At 33.3% G+C, this 6,900-nt stretch overlaps 1 non-coding gene across 1 annotated transcript; it reads right to left on the bottom strand.

Annotated features, from left to right (window-relative positions):
* Window positions 1–6,488: 6,488 nt before the first annotated feature.
* LOC121483670 lies at window positions 6,489–6,591 on the bottom strand. The gene has a single exon (XR_005985795.1). It is a non-coding gene; the product is annotated as a U6 spliceosomal RNA (small nuclear RNA).
* Window positions 6,592–6,900: the final 309 nt, after the last annotated feature.

The raw sequence follows: 6,900 nt of genomic DNA, 5'->3' as shown, positions 1-6,900 counted from the left end.
CCTCCACAGCTTTTTAAAAAAAATTATTTATTTTTTCATGAGAGACACAGAGAGGCAGAGACATAGGCAGAGGGAGAAGCAGGCTCCGTGCAGGGAACCCAATGCAGGACTCCATCCTGGAACTCCGCAATCACATCCTGAGCTGTAGGCAGACACTCAACCGCTGAGCCACACAGGCATCCCTCTCCACAGCTTATTAAGGCATCTTTATAAATGGGCTATTAAAGATGTGCAACAAATTGAAAGATTCATACTGGGCACATGAGGGGGAACTCAAGTTGTTACATTAATAAAGGGAAAACTCACTATCATTTAAAGGCTCTGGACTGGCTTGATAGGCATCACATCCAGGAGGGTAAGAGCAATCCTGTACTTGGTTCAATGCTCTGTTGTTACCATCCTCAAATTTTTAATAAGTTTGAAAATAAGCTCTACATTCCCCATTTTGTACTGGACCTCACAAAATATGTAACCAATTTTTTACATATTCTAATGTTTGAAGGCCAGAAGACTAAGCCAGAATAATTATCCAAGCCTACCTACAGTGTAAAGTACATAAAGAAATTCTGAGTATATCAAGGTAATGTGAAAAGCAAGAAAAAAAAGTAAGCTAGGAGAAAAATCAGAAAGATATTTCAGAAATTGTAGGAGATATGATATGACTTCTTGAAAGAATAAAGTAAATTCAGCCCCCACGTGAATCATAATATTAATATATTTAAAACTGAAATGAGTTCCTCCTTAGGGAAGCCTGGGTGGCTCAGAGGTTGAGCATCTACCTTCAGCTCAGGGCGTGATTCAGGGTCCAGGATCAAGTCCTGCCTCGGGCTTCCTGTGAGGAGCCTACTTCTTTCTCCCTCTGCCTATGTCTCTGCATCTCTCTCTAAGTGTCTCCCATGAAAAAATAAATAAAATCTTTAAAAAAGAATGGAGTTCCCCTCACTTTAAATGGTGCTACTTTTAGTTTCCATTGTATTAAAATTTCCTTCACTAGTTAAATCACCTTGTGCATCATGTTACTTCTCAACAGAAAAAAGAAAGTAGGTAGTTTAAAAAAGAGAAAAAAAGGAAGGCCTCAATATGATGTAGAAAAATGTTCAAAATTCAAACAAAAAAGAACCTATATATTTATCATGACAACTAATGGGTTTTTTTCTCAACTTTTTGGAAAATTTAATAACCTAGTCAAGCTACCCCAAATGTAAAACCTATTTCAAACTAACTAAATCTTAGAAAACAAAGAACAGTTTATTTCTTCTAGTTGAAAAACTAAAATAATCACTAAAAGTAATTTTTGTTTTTGTATCATTTACCTGACTGCTTGAGATTCATGTATAGTACATGTATAGTACATAAAATATACAAAATATATAATATGTAATTATATGTATTTACATATATAATATGTAATTATATATGATATGTATATAATATGTAATGTATATAATATGTAATTATATATATAATTAAAATAGAAAACAAATATTGGTGAGTGCAATCAAACTTGACAAAAGGATAATTTTGCATTGGGGATTTTTGTTTTAAAAAATACAGCATATATTTACTATAATAGCCTATGCCAATATAAATGGGATTATGGTTTAAAAGTTTATATTTCCACAGTAAAAATGATTCCACCTTGGAAAACATTGAGAAAAAGGGAAAGCAATATTTTAACAGTTCAATTTGGCATGTAAATCTGGACATAGTCTTGAGTAAGTCATCTTTATATGAAGCAAACTTGAATAGAAATATTACTTAAAAAAAAAACAAAAAACTAAAAACAACCAAAAAAGAAATATTACTTAATACATTGATTGATATGGATGGATAATAAAAGCTAAAAATAACAGTAAGTTTACTACAAGCCATGTCTACTCACTTATTTCATATCCTGTCGTGTTTCTTGAGCTACAGATTCTGTAAATCATCAGCAATTCACTAATAGTATTGAAAATAAGGATAAAACTTGAATCAATGTAGAAATCAATAAATATAGAATAAGACTGTGTCTCAAAAAGTATAAAACACTGGGGGATCCCTGGGTTACTCAGCGGTTTGACGCCTGCCTTCCGTCTGGGGCATGATCCTGGAGTGCCGGGATCGTGTCCCGCATGCATCGGGCTCCCTGCATGGAGCCTGCTTCTCCCTCTGCCTGTCTCTCTCTCTCTCTCTCTCTCTCTCTCTTTCTGTATGTGTCTCTCATGAATAAATAAATAAAATCTTTTTTAAAAAGTATAAAACAACAATTTTCCCAGCTTTTTGTAGAAATAATTGATATATAACATTGTGTAAACTTAAAGTGTATAAAATATTGATATACTTTGCTATTGACACAAAAATGGACACACAGATCAATGGAAAAGAAGAGAAAATCCAGAAATGAACCCAAAATTATATGGTCAATTAATCTTTGACAAAGCAGGAAAGAATATCCAATGGCAAAAAGACAGTCTTCAACAAATAGTGTTGGGAAAACAGGATAGCAACCTACAAAAGGATGAAATTGGAACATCTTCTTACACCATACAAAAAAAAAAGGAGCCCAAGTGTCCATTGATCGATGAATGGATAAAAGACATATATATCAGCAAAGAAGAATGAAACCTTGCCATTTGCAACAGCCTGAATGAAGCTAAAGGGTATTATGCTAAGTGAAATAATGCAGTCAGGGAAACACAAATACCTTATGCTTTCAATTATATGTGGAATATAAGAAATAAAAAAACAAGCAAAGGGGAAAAAAAGAGAGATGCAAACTAAAAAACAGACTCTTAATTATAGAGAACAAAATGATGGTTACCAGAGTTAAGGTGGGGGGTGGATGGAGTTAAATTGGTGATCAGATTAAAGAGTGCACTTGTGATGAGTGCACTTATACTGGGTGATGTATAGGAGTGTTGAATCACTAGATTGTACACCTTAAAATTAATATTACACTGCATGTTACCTAAGTGGATTTAAATAAGAGCTTAAAAATTTTTATAATTATGTATTGTAAATGATTACCACAGTAGTGGTAGTTAATACCACAGTCATGTCACATAATTACCATTTCTTTTTTTGTGGTGATAACATTTACGATCTACTGTTTTAGGAACTCTCAACTTTGTAAGTCAGTGCTGATAAATCTAATCACCATAATACACATTAAATCCACAGAGCTTACATCTTATCAGTGGAAATTTTTACCCTTTGGCCAGCATCTCCACATTTCCCCCACTCTCAAGCCCCTGCCAACTACCATTGTACTCTCTGTTACCATGACTTGAGCATTTTTAGATTTCATTTATAAGCAATATTTTTCCTTCTCCATCTTATTTCACATTGTATAATGCTTTCAAAGTCTATTTGTGTTGTTGCAAATAAGAGAAATTCCTTCTTTCTTATGATGAATAATTATATATTATAACTATATGAATTATAGTAAATGTGTATATATAAATTTATATATAAATCAACTTATAGGGATCCCTGGGTGGTGCAGTGGTTTGGCGCCTGCCTTTGGCCCAGGGCGCGATCCTGGAGACCCAGGATGGAATCCCACGTCGGGCTCCCGGTGCATGGAGCCTGCTTCTCCCTCTGCCTGTGACTCTGTCTCTATCTCTCTCTCTCTGTGACTATCATAAATAAATAAAAATTAAAAAAAAATAAATCAACTTATAAAATTATTTATAGTATTTAAAAATATTAAAAAATATGTATATTTGTATATATTTAAAGGCAATCATTCTATGGCTAAAATAAAAAAGACAGGAAGAAACAAGTGTTCCTGAGGATGTAGAGAAAAGAAACAGTTGTGCACTGTTGGTGAAAGTTTATATTGGTACAGCCACTGTGTAAAACAGTATAGAAGTTCCTCAAAAAGTTAAAAATGGCAATTCCATATGATTCAATAATTCCACTTCTCAGTATTTACCCAAATTAAAAAAACACTAATTCTAAAAGGTATATGGAACCCTATATTTATTGCACCATTATTTACAATAGCTAAGATATGTTAACAACCTGTGTCCATCAATTCATTATAGAATTATAATTATATATATAATTCATTCATTATAGAATTAAAATTATATATATAATTCATTCATTAAAAGGATATTTACTTTGATCTAATGGATGGACCTAGGGGATATTATGCGAAGTGAAATAAGTCAGTGTAATAAGACTGAAAAAGACAAATATCATAAGATTCTGCTCATATTTGGAATCTAAAAAAAAAAATAATAAAGAAAACCTGAGTCAGATCTATAAATACAGAGAACAAATTGATGGTTATCAGAGGAAAGGATGGTTGGCAGAAGGAAAAAATGGGTGAAGGAAAGTGGGAGATGCAAGCTTCCAGTTATGGAGAATAAGTCATCAGAGTAATAGGCACAGCATAGGGAATAGAGTGAATAATATTGTAATAGCATTGCATGATTAACAGATAGTAGCTACACTCAAGATGAGCATACCATGAGTTATACAGAAGTTGAATCACTATGTTGTACATCTGAAGCTAATATAACATTTATTCTAGCTCACTGAAAAATGCTGGTGGTATTTTGATAGGGATTTAATATCATTAAAATACATTGAAATGGGATCCCTGGGTGGCGCAGCGGTTTGGCGCCTGCCTTTGGCCCAGGGCGCGATCCTGGAGACCCGGGATCGAATCCCACATCGGGCTCCAGGTGCATGGAGCCTGCTTCTCCCTCTGCCTGTGTCTCTGCCTCTCTCTCTTTCTCTCTCTGTGACTATCATAAATAATAAAAAAATACATTGAAATGCATATATTGCTTTGAGAATATAAACATTTTAACAATATTTATTCTTCCAATCCATGAACATGGGATATTTTTCCATATCTTTGTGTCATCTTCAATTTCTTTCATAAGTGTTCTATACTTTTAAGATTACAGATCATATCCTTCTTTGGTTATGCTAATTCTTAGGTATCTTATGGTTTTTGTTACAATTGTAAATGGGATGGTTTACATGACTTCTCTTTTTGCTGCTTCATTCTTGGTGTATAGAAATATAACATATCTGTTCATTGATATTGTATCCTGTGACTGCTGAAATTGTGTATCAGTTCAGCTCTAGTAATTTTTTGATAGAGTCTTTCAGCTTTTCTACATCATGTCATCTATGACAAGTGAAAATTGGACTACTTCCTTGCTGATTTAGATATCTTTTATTTCTTTCCGTTTGTCTAATTGCTGAGGCTAGGAATTCCAGTAGTATCTTAAATCATAATGGTGAGAGTGAATATCTCTGTCTTGTCCTGACCTTAGAGGAAAAGCTCTCAGTTCACTATTGAGGATGATATTCGTTGTGGGTCTTTCATATATGGCCTTTATGACATTGAAGTATGTTCCATCTATACCTATGTTCTTGAGAGTTTTAATTAAGAATAGATGCTGTACTTTGTCAAATGCTTCTTCTGCACCTATTGAGATAATCATATGGTTCTTATCCTTTCTTTTATTAATGTGGTGTGTGACACTGATTTCCAAATATGGAACAGCCCTTGCAGCCCAGGATTAAATCCCAATTGATTGTGGTGAATAATTTTTTCAATGTACTGTTGGATTCAATTTGCTAGTATTTTGTGAGAATTTTTGCATCCATGTTCATCAGGGGTATTGGCCTGTAATTCTCTTTTCTAGTGGGGTTTTTGTCTGGTTTTGGAATCAAGGTAATGGTGGCTTCATTGAATGAGTTTGGGAGTTTTCCTTCCATTTTAATTTTTGGAACATTTTGAGAATATGTATTAACTTTTTCTTAAATATCTGGTAGAATCCCCTGGGAAGCCATCTGGCCCTGGACTTTTGTTTCTTGGGATATATATATATATATATATATATATATATATATATATATATATATATTTTCCTATTGATTCCATTTCTTTGCTGGCTATGGGTTTGTTTAAACTTTCTATTTCTTCTTGTTTCAGTTTTGGTAGTTTATATGTTTCCAGGAATTTATCTTTTCTTTCAAATTGCTCAATTTGTTGGCATATAATTTTTCATAATATTCCCTTAAAATTATTTGTATTCCTGTAGTATTGGTTATTAACTCTTCTCTTTAATTGGTGATTTTATTTATTTTGATTCTTCTCTTTTCTTTTTGATAAGTCTGGCTAGGTGTTTGCCAATTTTGTTAATTCTTTCAAAGAACCAGCTCTTAGTTTCATTGATCTCATCTACTGGTTTTTGCTTCCTTGTTTGTTTCTATATCATTTATTTTCTCTAATCTTTATTTCCCTTCTGCTGGATTTAGGCTTTATTTGCTATTCCTTTTCTATCTCCTTTAGGTGTAAGGTTAGGTTGTGTATTTGAGACTTTTCTTGCTTCTTGAGGTGGGCTGTTTTGCTTTGTGCTTCCTTCTTATGACCACTTTTGCTGCATCCAAAATGATTGAACTGTATTGTTTACATTTTTCTTTGCCCCATGTATTTTTTGTATTTCTTTTTTAATTTCCTGGTTAGCCCACTCATTTATTAGCAGGATGTTCTTTGCATGTCATCCTTGTGCAGGTGCCATGCTAATCTTCTTTGCTTCATTCCAATTTTAGTATATGTGCTGCTGAAGTGAGCACATAGCAGGATGTTCTTTAACCTCCATTTTTTGTAGTCTTTTCATTTTTTTTTCTCGTGGTTGACATTATGTTTCATAGCATTGTGGTAGAAAAATATGCATGATATTATCTCAGTAGTTAGTGAGGTCTGATTTGTGACCCAATATGTGATCTAATCTGGAGAATGTTCCATGTCCAACTGAAAAGAATTTGTATTCTTGCTGCTTTCTTTATTTTTTTTTTCTTGCTGCTTTAGGAGAGAAAGTTCTGAATATATCTTCTAAGTCCATCTGGTCCAATGTGTTTTTTTGTATATTTTTTTATTGGAGT

Source organism: Vulpes lagopus, chromosome X (assembly GCF_018345385.1).
Source record: "Vulpes lagopus strain Blue_001 chromosome X, ASM1834538v1, whole genome shotgun sequence".
NCBI classification, from domain to species: domain Eukaryota; kingdom Metazoa; phylum Chordata; class Mammalia; order Carnivora; family Canidae; genus Vulpes; species Vulpes lagopus.
The sequence above is the reverse complement of the archived record's forward strand: the minus strand, read 5'-3'. Positions and strand labels throughout refer to the sequence as shown.